Source organism: Ambystoma mexicanum, chromosome 6q (assembly GCF_040938575.1).
Source record: "Ambystoma mexicanum isolate Mex_15411 chromosome 6q, UKY_AmexF1_1, whole genome shotgun sequence".
Lineage (NCBI taxonomy): Eukaryota > Metazoa > Chordata > Amphibia > Caudata > Ambystomatidae > Ambystoma > Ambystoma mexicanum.
Genome location: NC_090937.1, coordinates 740,698,111 through 740,713,427, shown reverse-complemented (window position 1 = coordinate 740,713,427; position 15,317 = coordinate 740,698,111). Strand labels below are relative to the sequence as shown.

Here is a 15,317-nt window from a genome sequence, read left to right as displayed (position 1 = left end):
GGACCACAAAATTAAATGGTAAAATTGAGAAATCCCAGAGAAATGTTAATAAAGACGTATCAGCATTTATGACAAACCACAACCAATTATGGATTGTGAACAACAATGTACAGTTCTACATGACCAATTTCCATAGACATGATGGAGTACACATAACTGATGAAGGAAATGAATTGTTCCTTCATAACATCAAAACAGTACTCCAAATGTGCTAAAGTTCTACACTCAGTGTAACCCAAAACAGTCCTTTTAAGGACTACTTATATCAAAATACACAAATACAATAAATAATAACAAGAAACATGTTTTATTATAACCGCGGCTACAGTACATTTACCATAACCGCGGTTACAAAAAGTCAGTTGACAAGGGACTGACTTCAAGTTTTATACTACAATCGAACTTAAATGATCAATACAGAACAACACTACTCATGTACTTATGTAAAGTAACTGAAAAATAACAAACCCTAGAAAAATGCATAACAGTAAACTAGATAGGCAAACATTGCACACCCAAACAACATAATACCATAAGTGAGAATACACAACCTAAAATACATTTTATGGCGCATCTAAAACTAGACTACAATTGCTCCTTTTTATATTAATTTTGTTAAACTATTTTCTTTTATCTTTCTCTAAAGTCTCACACATATGTTTTTTGACCTGCAAATAGCTTTTTACTGCGTTTCCTCGGCTATAGATGCGAATATCCCTCGCATCGAGAGAAAAACAAGATGGCATTCATTTCATTTCTGAAAACCATGATCCTGCAATGTAGCATGGGAGATAAAACTATAATTTTTGGAGAAGGGGCATCCCCTTCTCTGTCAAATTTTAAAATAACTATGGCATGGAATAACCCAAGACCATGCATGGACAGCAAGTCAACGCTTCGGAACTGGTCCGAATCCGTCCAGCGGTTTGGGCTGTGCGCTTTGGCAAACCTAACTATAACTAGAGGGCCACTACCGCAGGCCCTGTAATATATATATTTGTGTCTTTATTACAGGGCCTGCAGTAGCGGCCCTATAGTTATGGTTAAGTTGCTCAACCCATAGGGAGAGCACTTTTTGGGTGGCTTATAACTTTGCCCCTCCCCCCCGATAAATCCTCACGAAACTTTGCAAAAAAAGTATATGGCCCTGTCAGATTGATTTGGTGAGGTTTTGTGCAGGGGGTCAAAGTTATAGGGGGGTCCCAAAATGTGTGGTTTTTCCCATAGAAGCAATGGAAAAGAAAATGTGCTCATGCCTACAGCCCAAACCGCTGGATGGATTTTCACCAAATTTGTGGCAGGAGCGGTGGCTTGGGCCTGAGAGCTTGCTTTTGTAAATTTGGTGTAAATCCATCCAGTAGTTTTTTTTTTTAAATGACCAAAAAGTAGGTACAAATAAATTAGTGATGTCTGGGTTAGGTCCGCAGACTCATTTCCTTGTTCGATCTGCAGACGGGCCTCCGATTGGTCGAGAGGAACGACATGATGGCCGCGGACATCGGACGCGCTCGCTGATTGGCCAATTAAAACTATGTGGTGCATCATAATTTTTGGAAACGCCCGCCATGTTGGATTCACAGATAGCAGTTGCTGTCCGCGAACAAACTAATAAAAAAATCTCTGGAGAGGTGAGGGGTGATGAGGACGGGATAGGATATGCGTGGCTTTCCAGCTACTATGTCCTCAAATGGTCCACATATCCGGGGCAGCCCTGTGATGTTAGCGAACATCTGAGATGTTTGGGGGCATGTATGCTTATTTATACATTACAGGGTTGGTGAAAAGCAGTTTTTTGATGGTTTATAACTTTTCCCCCACTCAATGAAACTGCATGAAATTTGGGAATTCCGTTCTACCCAACTCTGAATGGTTCTGCAAAGTGTGGTTCTATTTTGTCAAAAGAGAACAAAATTAGAGGGGGGTCCTGAAATATTTTAAAGGCTGATAAAGGTGGTGCCATTTGACAAATCTGCACAAAAGATTGTAGACCTAGATATGAGTATTATTGCAAAGTTTGGTGGGATTTTGCAAAGAGGGGGCAAAATTAGAGGCGGGGTCTCAACATGTCTAGATGGCTTATAACTTTGTTGATTCAGGCCTTCCCTCTCCATGGTGGCCATCTTGGAAAAGGATTCTCCTTCCTACAGCGGGATGCTGCACGCATCCTGCTGTAGGAAGGAAAATTCTTTTTTTTTTTAGCATCCTGGGTTACCGCTTTGGCAACACAGTGTGCTAATGGCCTTAATCCCCACTTGCAGTGGCTGAAACAGGGTATAATGGCCCAGAGCCCTCATTATCCGACTTGGCCTCACCTGGGCTGCTGGGCCGTTATCCCCCGTTCCAGCCTTTGGAATGGGGAATGAACGTCACATTATTTCTATTAGCATAACAGAAAAAGCAAATGGAAATATTGGAGACTCTTATTGAGTCTATCTACTTTATTGAGAAATGTAAAGTAGATGGAGTCTATAAGATTATTTCTTTTAGTTTTATTTTTTAACTGTGATAGGTGGTTCCTAAAGGAACTTTCTTTTTAATACAAATGTATTGTTTTTTTGCTGAGGAGGTCAGAAAGTAAGGTGGGGAGGGAAATGAGAGAAGAGGCACCAACCACTAATATGGAGGGGCAGGTGGACAGGGGGAGATGTTGTGCGTGTGTTACATCTAAGGTAGGGGGCAGTGTTTCTCATTCTCCTTGAATACTACCTCATCGTCTTGGTCCTCTTCATTGTCTGTGGAAGTAGTGCACTTTTCTGTTGTATAGGTCCTCCAGCTGATGGTGGTGGTGGCTCTTGGGGAGGAGGGATGGCAATAGCTGATGCCATTTTTAAGATAAATAGCAGTTTTGCTAATATTCTTCCAAGTATGTGCTCTGTGCTAGATTGTTAATGGATAATGAGTAAGATTAGGTGGAGGAGCTGTGCACATTTTTAGCTAGAAAGTTCCTAGTCCAGCAGAAAATGCAGTTCTGAATTGTTCGTGAAGCACAGACCTGGTCGCGAAGTGTGGACACGAACACGTCATCATGCCGTGCGCACGATCACATGACACAGTCCGGATAGTCCGCGATGACGTCAGACGTTCGCGGACGTCGACGAACACAAAAAACTGGAAAAAGTTACTAAAAGTGTATAGAAGTGTTAAGAATGATGCTAGAAGGTGGGGAATTGCAGAGTTGTAAGGTGAAACTTTGTAAATTGGACAAAAAAGTGCTATATTGGGATAAGTATAATATTAGTAAATTGTAGGAATTTCGCAATCATTGGTAAAAACCCTTGAAATGCACTGAAAAAAGTGTTAAAGGGACGTTATGGTTAAGTTGCACTGAAAAAACATTGTTAAAGGGACATTATAGTTAAGTTGCACTAATAAAAACCCTTGAAATTCACTGAAAAAACGTTGTTAAAGGGACGTTATGGTTACAAGTAAAACCGAAAACCCCCAGAAATTTGCCAGTTATGGTAAGCTAAGCAAGGACATGAAAGATGACATCACAAATGTCATTGATGACATCACTGATGACATCACATATCGGGGCCACTTGTTTTGTTTACTGACATGATTAGGCTAGTTTTTTTGTTTATACTGACTATATGTTCACACATTAACCTTTTTATATGTTCTTAAAGTACTTTCCTTAGAGTTTAATCTGAGCTCATGCTATTGTCATTTTTTGGTGCTGTTGTTTCTTTCTTCCTCGCTTTAGTTTCCCTGTATGTGCCTCTAATTTGTATGAATTATACATTGTTATTCTACTAACACAAGTGTGTAGTAAGTTTTCAATTGTTACCTATTTATTCCATGTTTAACATTACTCAAAACTCTCATAAGGTAGTATTCATCATTGTACTATTGGAAATTACCAGATTACAAACATTTTACTTCTGTGGTGCATGCTGCAACCATTGCCTGTATGTTTATATGATTAGGTTCCTCTACTAACAACAACACTAGAAGATAATGAGCCTCATAATGGGTATGCCGGTCTGGTAACAACTGGGCCGCCATTGTTACCGGACCGGAAAGGCACCCGTTCTCAGACCTTGACGGATGCACTGGCACTGTTGCACACAGTGCCGGTGCCTGTGAGTCCAATGGGACTCAAATGGGAATGGGGAGTGATTTTTCCCACCGTCTGGCAATGGGGAATTACTGGAACTGCCAGGGCTGTAATGCCCTGGTAAATCCCCATTGCCGGGCGCCGGCAAAGAATTACTCCGGCAGCAGCCGTGCCATCCCATGGTCATAATGAGGCCCACTGATTTGTTAATAAGAGAACATTCTTTAATACATTAAGTAGTTCATGATAGTTCTCCCAATCTCCCTAACATCTTGTTTCCAACATTATAAACTCAGCCCCTTGTAGGGACTGTTTATTAAAATGAATTTCATATGTGATGACATTAATGATGTCATTAATGACATTTGTGATGTCATCTTTCATGTCCTGAGTGTTTTTCTTAGCAGAGCACGGTGGTGGCGTCAGTTATGGTTGCCTAGCTTACCATAACTGGCGAATTTCAGGGGTTTTTCGGTTTTACTTGTTACCATAACGTCCCTTTGACAATGCTGTTTCATTTCATTTCATAGGTTTTTATTAGTGCAACTTCCCTTTAACAATGTTTTTTCAGTGAATTTCATAGGTTTTTATTAATGAAACTTAACCATAACGTCCCTTTCACAAAGTTTTTTCAGTGAATATATATATATATATTACAACCACAGCAATAAAATACATGACTACAGCAATTAAATAATTGACTTTAAGCACGATATAACAGCACCACCAAAAAATGAGGTACCCTTATTGCTCTCTATGATCAACATTGGTCATATTCTAATTAGTAAATAGTGTGATTTCACATCATTGCTTCTTTATGTATGATTCCTGATGAATCTGATTTATTCCAGTTCTCTATAGAATGTACAGTTAAGAGATTCCGTTGTGTGGAATTATCTATGGTTTTGGGGCTAGAATAGTATTCGGTCTGTGTGAAGATTTCTTAGCTGTTTAAGCCCACCGCATTGTGTAGAAAGTTGACTCTTTCCTGTCTCTCCCCTCTAGATTGGCTGACTGAGATTTCCTGCTGTCGCATTTGAAGGTAAGCCCCTATGCTCTCTGCTCACTTGTCTCTTTTGTAATGACAGTTGACTGACTCTGAATCACTATTTAATTTGTAGAAAATGTATGCTTGTGGATCTTCTTTGGCTCCTGGATTTATAGTTTGTCATAGATCTAGCATATGTTGTTTTCTGACCGTCTGTACAAGTATTTCCTTCATAATCCTGTGACCTGTATTGTGAGTTGTTTCCATTTCAATACTGAACCAAAATGGTTCAGTCTCAGATATTAAATGTATGACCATGAGTGTTTTAAACGTGACATACTTCATATCCCCTGTTGCTCTTATACTAGGAGCTTGGTTGACAGGATTAAATGCATTCGCCTGTGCATATGAATCTAAAACCAGCCTTCTGGGATTATCAAATTGATCTCTCAGAAAGTCATAATGTTCAAGTGAGCGGGCCTCTGTAATTTCCCCACTCGGGTTAAAAGTTTAGAAGCTCTTTCAAATATAGGACCTATTTTGCTAATGACCCACGTATTGGCCGTGTATTTGGACATTTTAGCTCATTTGAAAAGCATTTGATTGGGTCTAAGTCCCTTCTAAGGAGTAGCAAATGAAATTAGTAATTCCTTTTCTGGGTTGGCATTTTAAGGTAAGTATTTCGTGTTTGTGCTGTTGGTCCACCACTTTGATTTTTCATGAAACATGTGAAGTTATTATTGCACTGAATCACCTCTCTAAGAAGAAGCCACCCTTGAAGACCAGTAAATGCTTGGCTTAAACTCCCATTAAACTAGGTTCTGTTTACAAAGCCATTTTCTCTATAGTACATTGTAAATATTTTGTAGAATATTAATGTATTCTCCTTATTAATAGTCCATCTAAGGTGTCTAAAACAAGGTGACATTTATCCTGAAAACGCAAAATTAGTTTTTTAATGTAAAAATGTCTCTTATGTTGTTCTCAAGGTTCTGAGCAATTTATCTTCATTAGAGATTCAGTGCTTTGGGACACGTAGTCATGGTTGTGAGACATGCCCATACTATGTTTTCCATTGGGTGCCAAAGCCTGTATCGTTCTTTTTCATAGTCGGGCGTCATGCCCATATTGCACTGTTTCACAGTTGGGCACCATGCCCTTATTGTTCTTTTTCACAGTTGGGTTCCATATCATGTGTTTGTTATCCACAATCCAATTGCTGGCCAAGCCCACCTGAATTTGCGATGTCAGCCTTTGGTCTGTAGAGTTATTGGGTCTCATTATGGGTCCCGCGCTAACCTTGCTGGTGCTACTGTCGGGTTGCCACCGACCTGTAAAGAATTACCAGCGCCTGACTTCCTGGTGCCACCAGGTTATTCCAAGCCTGGCGGCCGGGAAGTGAGGCGCAGTAATTTCGTTAATCCCTATTGCCATACAATCCCATAGGGCTCTATGGAAGTGGGGACATGGAAGCATTGGCACCCTTGTTTCCTCTTTCAGGATTTCCAGGGCTTGGCAGGTCTCCACCTCTTCTTCCAGCCCCCTCACTCCCAGGGTTTCACTACCCTCCTCCAGGCAGCAGTCCTGCGTTCCTATAGGCCCCAGGTACTGTATGAATGTCCATAGCTCCTTATATACCCAGGAGGCAGTGGAGTGTTTTTCTTAAGGCTGACTATGATTGGTTCTTCGCCATGTACTCTTATTTTCTCTTCTGGGATTGGCTTTTCCTCTTAAGAGTCTCAATCCCCCTCATTATCTGATTATTAGTTGAGGACATTGATTGGTTCATGGGGTAATGGCTTCTATTTGAGTGTAGTTGGACTGACAGATTATATAAGCATGTGTGGTGTGCAGCGCCACTTTAGATGTCCCTATATTGAGTTGGGCGGCTCCTCTGCATTCCATGATCTTTCTTTCTTGGGAGTTTTGTGGTTCTTTTTCAGCTGAACCTTTGTTCCTGCATGAGGTGTTCTGGGAACTGAAGGCTGGGTTCCCCTTGGAAGAAAGTGACAACCTTGTGCATGTACGTGACCCTGACGAGGCAAGCACACCTCATCTCCCCACTCAGTGGACAGACGGGCAATGTAGTCTCCCATATCGGTGGCAGGTGAATGCCGTGACACAGGTTCAGGTTCTTAGAAAGACAAACTGGGCTCCCATGAGACCCTCTCCACCCACTCCTTGTGCTCACATAGGAGTAGTGGTTGAGTCAATCCCATCCTCTGTGCTTCATGCCCCTTATAAAGAAGTGTGGGAAGTTGCTCCAACTATATTCTCTCTCTGATGCAATTAAAATGTTTATGATTTGGATTTACCATACGTTGTGGCCTCTAGCCAACTCTCAGTTCTAAAGAAAACAATCTGATTTTTTTTTTAACAGCTACCTTTGTTTTGAAAATGTGCTTGCTTTGGTTTTCTGCCTTTAACAAGGTGTTTTTATAACTGTGCTGCCTTTTGCCATAAACGATAGTGGTAGGATCTACCCTTAAAGAGCAAAAGGGTTGTATTATTACAAACTGGGATTCGGCAGATAATTTCAAGAATCTCCACAACCCCAATGGCCCTGCACAGAAGTCAATAAGTGGGGGGGGGGGTGTGTTTTATTTGAATGTAGGTGTTGTAATCATGAGGTTAACAGTAAAACACACTTTTCCCAGTTGCAAGGATGGCCCAAAATTGGTTGTTCTGTGGTGATACTGTGAAAGAGGAGATGGGGAAAGCACTGAACAAAAGATCCAATGTATATAGTGATCGGGGCTGTATCCCCGATTTACCCCAAGCAGCATGTATTTTTTAATCATGACTAATGTGTGCCCTCTTCTGACTGATGAAGGGAATATCAGCCAATAACTCTTCTAAATCAGGCAACCCACTGGCTGAACAATACCTACCCTGAGCTTGATATTAATCCCCAATTGCTTTTAATGACAATATGGGCGCTGTGAGATGGTCATACTAAAAGCACTTTTAAAGGCAATTGAATCGTACTCTTGTTTGCATCACATCAAGTGGTCTCATATAATGTGGGCAGTATTTTTATCTTTCTGCGCAGACCTACAAATAGTATGCTCTTGCCTTTACGATTTTTTTTAGCCACCTTATTTGCATTTGTATTTCTATTTTTATTGAATTTATATGGTGCTTTTGCCAAAAAGCTGAATAGAGGTAAAATTAAAAAAAGATACAGCAAACATGAAATATGACAAGTTATTAGACTGAACAATGATCAAGCATTAGGTAGTGATGAAAGTAAACATTTTTTAAGAGAGTATTTTTTTAAATTTGTTTTTGGTTTACAAACCTTTTACAATAGAATTTAGAAAAAGTAGTAGCAAAGTAATAACAATGTAGTAACAAAATAACAGAAAGAGAGTAGAAAAGAGGTGAAAAGAGGTGGCAGAGCGGGCGAGAGTTTGAGAGTTTAGGAAGCGAGATGAGGCACATGGTGCTTTGGGAACAGAGATAAGATGTAGGTGTTCAGAATGGATAGAACAAGTGGGGATGCATAGAGAGACAAGCAAGGTAGCATGGAGCCTGACTGTGAAGGCATTTATTGACAACTCAAAGGAAATGAAATGGAAGTTGTTTGCCAAATGAGAGAAGCAGAGCATAGACGAGGGGTAATAGAAGCACAAGCGGGTAAAGAGAACATAAGACACATTGCAGAATTGAAGACCGAGCGAAGATGGGTAACGGGATGCTGCAAGGCCAACCAGAAGGGAAGAACAGTAGTCAAGTCGGGAAAAGATAAGAAAGAAGAAACAGTGTTTAGTAGCATGGGGGAACAGGAAGGGACAAGCATGACAAATGTTGTAAAGATGATAGTGGCAAGTGTGAGCAGTAGTGGAAATGAGAGTAGAGAAGGAGAGTGATGAATCAAAGATGACACCAAGATTTTTTGCAGTGGAACAGAAGGTGAAGAGAGCTGGTGAAAATGGGATACTGAAGGGTTAGGCAGAGGACAAAATGGTGTAGGCCTGAAAGAAGAGAAGTTCAATTTTGGAAGCATTTAAGTGAAGTAAGAGGGTGTGCATCCAATGTTGGACTACAGAGAGACAGGCAGAGACATTGGCACAAAGAGAGTCAGAAAGGGTAGAGAAAGAAAAGAGAATCATGTGTATAGAAGTCGGGGGAAAGATTAAAAGAAGATATGAGTTTAGAGATATGAATAGTGTACAGAGTAAAGAGAAGCGGACCAAGAACTGAACCCTTGAACCCCGAGGGACACTAAATTGAAGAGGACGAGAGTTAGAACTAGAACCAGCCCCAGAGACTGAAATGGAACAATTGTAAAGACATGAGGTCAACCATTGAAGCACAGGACTGGCGAGACCAAGTGAAGAGAGGGAAGACAGAAGGGTGGGGTGATCTACAGTGTCAAATTATGCTGATAAATCAAGAAGGGTGAGGAGAGAGGAATGTTTGTTGCGCCTGTGAAGAAAATTGCTGACAAGAAGAAGGGCAGTTTCTGTGGAATGGGATGTACAGAAACTGTTTTGTAGAGGAGGCAGTAAGGAGTTGAGGGTGAGATAAGGATTGAATTAGAGTAAGCGATCCACTCCAAAAGTTTGGAACGACAAGGAATAAGGGAAATAGGGTGATAGATTGAAGAGGCCATTTAAATAGGGAATGAGATGAGGGTAGACCAAAGGTAACAAATATGAGGAGAGAGTATCAAGGGGTGAAGAAGTAGGGTGTGCATGACACAGATAGGTAACTGTCTGAGACTAGTTAAAAAGAGGAGAAAGTGGGTTAGGAGGATAGAAGGGAGACCTGGGCAGAAGGAGTGGAGTCAGAGAATGTGGAGTGAAGGTTGGCGATTTTCTTAGATGAAGAAATTAGTAAACTGTGTTGCTGAAAGGGGAGAGGACAGAGGGATCAGGGGATTTGGGTGAGATGATTTGAATGAGAAGTTGGAAAAGACGACAGGGAGAATAGGGGAAGGAGGGAATCAAGGTGGAAAAATAGTGTTTTTTGGTGCTGAGTAGAAGAGAGTCATAGTTCAGGGTAGAGCAAAAAGTAGGGCGATAAAAGGACCGCAAGTCACGCCGAGCGAAAGTAGGTTACCACTGAAGTGAGCTTGGGTTTTAGACTGTCCTATATGTCCCCCTGTCAAATAAGAGTGTGTAATCTTTGGCACAATCTTGCGACGGGTTTTGGGTATTACTAACTGGCCCTCATTAGGACCCTGGCGGAGAGGGTTTTACGCCGGCGTAGTGCATGGCGTACCTCTCCGCCAGACTACGAGTTCCCGTAGCGCCATGGATGATTTTTACGCCTGCTTTTTGCAGGCGGAGAAATCCATGGCGCTACGGGACTTGTTGTTAATTACGCCACCGTAATTTACGGTGGCGTAATTAACGCCTTCCCCACTCCCATTATGCCCTATGGGGCAAGAATGGGAATGGGGAAGGGTAAAATGGGGATTGGGGACTTACCGCCCCGCCAAGGTCGGCATGGGGCGGTAAGTCCGCCAACCACCTTGGCGGAGTTGGCAGCTTAGCGCCATGGACCATGGTGCAAATTGCACCATGGTCCTCCGCCAGGGTCCTAATGAGGGCCACTGAGTTTTACTTAGGTCTTCTCAGGAGGTTTCCCTTCAATTAAGCAATCGCTGTTTCAGAAAGAAGAAGGGACTCCCTTTTTCTTATCCTTCTCCCTAAGAACTCACTTGTAAGAAAGCCGCTTTGAGTGCTGGATCATTTAGCTGGGCAAAGGCTAGATCGGGAAGAATGGTGGGTTCTTCTTCCTTTTTTGCCTCAGGGATCCGTGTCTCATCGGCCTCGCAAAAGCCTAGGCTGCCGCTCTGTCTCCTCTGGTTCACTTTCTTCCTTAAAACAGGGGAAATAGAGCATTCTCAGGAATCCCCTGTGCTGTTTTGTCCCCACAGTGTATTTCAAACAGCGTTTCGCCATGGTTCTGTAAGAGAACCTTTATGTTTCCCCGATTGTCTGGATCTATAACGCCTGCTAGGACATTTAGGCCAAACCCCCAGGTCAGGCCAAGTTTTTGGGGCTGATCTTATATAACAACGCACGGCAGGTATTAAGACTAAGTCCGTGGGAATGATTCCTGTTTTTTAGTAGCTTATCGGCTGCTACAAATATCAAAGCCTATGGATTCTTTTGTGGCGGTAGAGGGGTCTGAGGCTCTGTGACTACAATTCTGGAATTTTAGGGTCCTCCAATTTGTCTCAATTGAGTTGTATCCCATTCTGACACCATATGTAGGGGAGGCATGGTATCACAAGTATGTCACAGACATAATAGGTACAATTTGCTAAACCTTTATTGAAGTTTCTGGCGCTGGAATACTCCTACTCTGTCCTATAATTAAGATGGGAGTAGTCTCTACCATCAAACGATAAACAAAACTGTCCTAGTAGAGTCCGTCGAATCAAAATGGCCTATGCTAACAAAACCTAATACCTGCCCTATCTTGTGTACAAAAAGTGTATAACAGGGAAATGTATGCAAAGGAAAAATCAGTGTTCAAATTAATAAAGGTAGGTAAACCAGCTCTCCATACGTTAGACCCCACAGAGTAAGGTGGTCTTTGTAGGCAGGATGACACACTCTGACTCAGGTTTTCAGTACAATAAACACTTCCAAAATGTGGATCGAGGCCCGCCTCGCCTTTCACATTAAATTCTCTCATTCAGACCTCCAAATACTGTTTCAACACAAAGTTTACGTAGGACCCCTCTGTCGGGTTCAGACCGTTTCAAGCACAAAGTTCACATAGGTCCACCTCTGTCGGGCTCAGATCTTTTCAACACAAAGTTCACCAAAACTTGCAAGGGGCTCCCTTCACCAAGCTTATTACACTTTGGGTCTCCCTCAGCTGGTCTTAGACCACTTTCAGGGGTCGAAGACCTTCGAATGTGCCTGGCTTTCTTTACAGACCACTGCAGGACCGACTGATAGTTCAAGATTCAACTTGCACGCTCCCCTTCTCTAGGAGGTAATTCTGCTTACTTTGCTTCTGCACTTCATTTGCTTTTTCGTTACAAACAATGCACTTTTCATGGAGACTTTAGAGTGGGCTACTCCCTTTTGCCGGATCACTCCATTACTCTGTATCGCTAATTCCAGAGCTATCTTTTTACTTTTCACTTCAAAGTTAATTCACAGGTCTGCCTTTCTCCGCATCTCATCCATGCGCGTGCAGCCTTCACTTGCAAAATGAGGTTGCCACTTCAAACTTTCTTTAACACACTGGTCTCTCAGGTTGCTTGCCAACTCACCGGCTGTGTGCGGTTCTTTCTTGTTTTTTACGATTTCCAATTCATGAGTCAAGTTTAGTACAATAGGCTTGGCCTCGCCTCCCCAACTCTGCCATTCACCCGGGAGGGTCGCTGGCGTCCGTGAAACACAATGTAGTCTTCACTTGCGGGATCTGACCTTCTCCACGTGTCTTTCGCGACCTGTCATAGGCAATGACCTCCAGTGGGGAAATCTTGGGGTTTTTGACCCGCTTCTCTTGTCCCTTGGTCCATCGCTCTTCTCCAGTAAATTTGCCTTGTCTTCTGCCTTGCTCAGAGTGTGTCTTTAGGTGTTGCCTTTTATCTATGTGAGGAGAGCTAATTGGTATCAGGTGTATGCACTTGAAGTCAAGTGCCTGACTTCGCCTCACCCGATTAACGGGACATGTCCGGTACGATGTATGAGAGTTAGTCTTGTTACTCTCAGTCACCCTCTTCCTCGGCCCAGTTTTTGTGTAAAAAGGGGGGAGGGAGTTTGGACCTCAGAGAATCCTAAAAAATAGGTTGGGGTAAAATGAACAAAAAATGGGGGAATACCATGTCTCACCATCGACTGTCTCACCCCTACTCCCCGAAGACCCCTCACCCAGGTGATCCTCCCATACCGGTCCACCCCAGGGTCTGGATGCAAAGGCGTTTGTCCCCAGTGACTAGCGGGTGAAACACCATCTGGTTTCTCACAGGAGAGACTGTGGTTTCAGGAGCAAATGAGGAAAAGATAAGATCAATGGAAGAGCCTCAAATATGGGACAGGTAGAGAGCTGAGTAAGACAATAGCAATCGAGAAGGGAAAGTAGAGGACAGAAGGAGGGAGTTGGAAAAATGTAGATGTTGAAATCCCCAAGAAGCAAAAGGGGAGAAGTAGTAGGGAGAATAGTTTATAAAAAATGGTTGAGATGATCATAGAATGCAAGAACAGGACTGCAAGAACGGTAGAGGATGGGAAAGGAGATAGGTAGAGGGTTAGGAAAAGAGGAGAAGTAGTATTCAAAAGAAGTAAATAGGGGTAGACAAGGTAGAAGAGGGACAAGGGACCAATTCAATTAGTTAAGGATATTGGTCCCTCTGCCTCTGCCATGTTGGCAGGGGGTAAGTGAGAAGTAAGTATCAAGGGACAAAAGAACAGCAGAAGTGACAGTATTATAGGGTGTCAGCCCAGTTTCAGTGATATTTAAGAAGTGAAAATTAAAGCAAGAGAATAAACCGAGAATTGAGTGGGCCTTGTTTCATATGGAATGTGCATTCTACAGGCCTGTAGAAACGTAAGAAGGGGGGAGGTGGAGATAGGAGGTCCGAGGGCGTCAGCGGCGGTGTCAGCTGGGTTGGGAGGAGGTGGCAGGGAAGAGTCAGGCAGTGGTTAAAGTACAGATGGAGGTGCAAGGGAATAGTTCTAGGCAATATTCTTGTGCTCATGATACTGCATCAGCTAAGCATTACTGGAGGTCCTTTCAGTCGATGAAGACGTATAGCCATGGGCAGACCTTCATTCTTATGTGATTCCTCTGTATATTATACTCCAACCATTAGCGATTCTTAAGGAGATATATTGACTTAAAATAGATCAATTTCCCGATAGCAGAGGCTCTTTCGTACATAAAGGAGGGGCATTAGCTCAATTTTTTAGAGGATGGCCACCTGCCCCCTAACCTTCCAGATGCTAATGTTGTGTGTTTAGGGTCTTGCTTAGTTCAGTTTATACAGGAGCATTCACTACTGGCTCTATAAAAAAGGGAGACACCTGAACACTGTGGGACTGCTGAACCACATCTCAGGATCTTATCATGATGTTGTTGGTTTTAGTAAATCAAAGCATGATGATTTAACACAATTATTTGGCCAAATACGAAGTCCTCATCCTCCACAAGACCTGCCTACTTGAGTATCTTACTTTGGATCTGTTCTTTTTCTCTTTGTGCAACAAAATAAGCAAGAGGAGTCAAAATGCCAGGGGGAATGGATATTCTCCTCACCACAGCTTTGAGAGGCACCCGCAAACCTAAGTGGAATGATCACGAGATCTTCTAGTGCATTAAAATCACTTTTCGAAGATGCCATCTTCCCTTTTGTATGGTTAATTTTTAGAATGCTAAAAAGCCAGCTCAGAGATCTGCTATGAATGTATTTAATAAGATGCAAGAATGAGTACAGGTAATGCCTCTAACAGTTACTTGGATAACAGGGGGAGATTGTAATACACACATGGGTGAAGGACTTGGGAGAGATGTGTATGATTCTCAGCTGGGCCAAATGTTCACTATTGTAAACCCAGTTGTAGTTGATAATTGATCTGATCATGCTGGTTTACATCTGGATTTTGGGTTAATTGAGCGAGGATTAAGGACAGTTAACAGGCGATTCTCCTCTGGTCAACCGGGAATGCAGTCTTTTGTGATCTACCAAGGTAAAAGCCTTACTGATTGTATGGTGCATATCCTTGAACTGTGGCTCAACATTGTGGACTTCCGCTTTGTGGATAGGCTTAATAGCGATCATTTACCTCTCACACTTACCCTAAAAATGGTGGAGAGACTTGTGGTTATTCCTTGCTGTGAAGAAGACCGGTGGGGGGTGTCTGTACTTCTGCTCTCTATATGGTAGAGGAGAGGCACAGAAGACCCCAGCCAAGATTCTCTATTACGGTAGCAATGGTCGAGCAATCAAGGCCTAGCTTCTTAGGAGGTGATGCAGGCTGGTTCTTAAGTACAGTGTAGTCCCCAAGCCCCCACAAAGGAATGTCCACACACTATATTGGTTAGAACACAGTCTTTATATAATCAATATTCAAGGTTATGTACACTTATCATAATAACTGACTTTGTACTCAGGAAAATCAACAATGGCAAATATATACAATTCTAAAGTGGTACCACCCTTTTTATTAGATCTCATTAAAGTGCATGAACAATACTGTAACAATGTCACACAGATCAATAGAGTGAAACCAGCAATAGAGAGAGGAGAGAAAATAAGATGGTTGAGCAATAGGCAGAATACTGGCCCCTACC

General features: G+C 42.4%; 1 protein-coding gene across 1 annotated transcript in view; it reads left to right on the top strand.

Annotated features, from left to right (window-relative positions):
• The first annotated feature begins 5,063 nt into the window (after positions 1-5,063).
• The window catches only part of IQCM (IQ motif containing M), a 1,823,621-nt gene continuing 1,813,367 nt past the window's right edge, over positions 5,064-15,317 (top strand). The window contains exon 1 of the mRNA XM_069631255.1: positions 5,064-5,102. The gene's annotated coding sequence lies outside the window, so the exon portion shown is untranslated. The remainder of the gene's footprint in view (positions 5,103-15,317) is intronic.